A 308-nucleotide genomic window follows, 5' to 3' on the forward strand; every position below is an offset into this window, starting at 1 on the left:
AAATTTGGTACGTAGATAGCTCGACAACTGGAATAATATATAGGTAACTGTTTATCCCGATATTCCTACGGGATACGGACTTAAGCGAATGAAATCTCACAGATGGCGCTGTTACAAAATTAACTTTATACAACTAACATTCTTTAAACTATGTTTCTCATCCCCAGTTACTTAAATTACATAATTATTATAGTGTCAATCTAAATATTGTCAAACAAAATTTAAATATTCGTCATTTGATTATTAATTTCCAATAGTTAACGTGTAAATTGATTTGATTTTTATAACATTTCATAGATGGCGCTGTT

Source organism: Zerene cesonia, unplaced genomic scaffold (assembly GCF_012273895.1).
Source record: "Zerene cesonia ecotype Mississippi unplaced genomic scaffold, Zerene_cesonia_1.1 Zces_u016, whole genome shotgun sequence".
Lineage (NCBI taxonomy): Eukaryota > Metazoa > Arthropoda > Insecta > Lepidoptera > Pieridae > Zerene > Zerene cesonia.